This window comes from Penaeus chinensis, chromosome 27 (assembly GCF_019202785.1).
Source record: "Penaeus chinensis breed Huanghai No. 1 chromosome 27, ASM1920278v2, whole genome shotgun sequence".
Classification (NCBI taxonomy): domain Eukaryota; kingdom Metazoa; phylum Arthropoda; class Malacostraca; order Decapoda; family Penaeidae; genus Penaeus; species Penaeus chinensis.
Window position 1 is genome coordinate 32292762 of NC_061845.1, and position 1291 is coordinate 32294052.

The 1291-nt window shown below is 41.3% G+C and overlaps 1 protein-coding gene across 11 annotated transcripts in view; it reads right to left on the reverse strand.

Annotated features, from left to right (window-relative positions):
* Positions 1-931: 931 nt before the first annotated feature.
* Positions 932-1291, reverse strand: part of LOC125039711 (ankyrin-3-like) — a 39227-nt gene continuing 38867 nt past the window's right edge. For all 11 annotated transcript variants that reach the window (XM_047633930.1, XM_047633926.1, XM_047633928.1 and 8 more), the window contains exon 15: positions 932-1291. This exon is cut by the window's right edge and continues 908 nt beyond it. The gene's annotated coding sequence lies outside the window, so the exon portion shown is untranslated.

Sequence of the window (1291 nt, forward strand, 5' to 3'; positions counted from 1 at the left end):
TGAGAGAGAGAGAGAGAGGGAGGGGGATAATGAGAGAAGAGAGAGAGGGAGGGGGATAATGAGAGAAAGAGAGAGAGGGAGGGGGATAATGAGAGAAAGAGAGAGAGGGAGGGGGATAATGAGAGAGAGAGAGAGAGGGAGGGGGATAATGAGAGAAAGAGAGAGAGGGAGGGGGATAATGAGAGAAAGAGAGAGAGGGAGGGGGATAATGAGAGAGAGAGAGAGAGGGAGGGGGATAATGAGAGAAGAGAGAGAGGGAGGGGGATAATGAAGAAAGAGAGAGAGGGAGGGGGAATGAGAGAGAGAGAGGGAGGGGATAATGAGAGAAAGAGAGAGAGGGAGGGGGATAATGAGAGAAAGAGAGAGAGGGAGGGGGATAATGAGAGAAAGAGAGAGAGGGAGGGGGATAATGAGAGAAAGAGAGAGAGGGAGGGGGATAATGAGAGAGAGAGAGAGGATGAGAAAGAGAGTGAGGGAATAATGACAGAGAGAAAGAGAGCATAATAAGAGAGAGAGAGGACAATTAGAAAGAGAATATAATGAGAGAAAAAGAGAGGAAAATGAGAGAGATGGACAGATAGAGACAGACAGGATAATGAGAGTGAAAGAGAGAGAGAGAGAGAGAGGACAATTAGAAAGAGAGGATAATGAAAGATGGATAGATAGAGAGAGAGAATAATAAGCAAGAAAGAAAGGATAATGGGAAAGAGAGAGAGAGAGAGGTCAATTAGAAAGAGGATAATGAGAGATGGCTAGATAGAGAGAGAGAATAATAAGCAAGAAAGAAAGGATAATGGGAAAGAGAGAGAGAGGGGAATACGAGAGAAAGGATAATAGGGAGAGAGAAAAAGAAAGGACAATGAGGAAGAGCAGGGATACTGAGAGAGAGAGAGGATAATGAGTGAGAGAGAGAGAGAGAGAAAGAGTTAGAGGGAGAAAAGGAGAATAATGAGGGATGGGGCAATATATTATTACATATATAAATATTTATATTTATATCTAGTAATGTGTATATATATAAGAAAGTACTTAGAGGATTCAAAATCAGAAGTAATCAGAAGCAATTACATCTATAAAATTTGACACCAAATTGCAATCAATAAAGGAAAACTAATATGCAATCACCTACACTAACATAAATCAGTAACCACCATGCCATCCACCATATGATATGCTGATACTGGTTTATCTGTATGAAAAAGGTAATATAAAGGTAACCCAAGAGAACTAGTCACCAATGAGCCAATTGTGAGGACTACCTGTCTCACCTGTTTACCCTTTTCCTTGATTC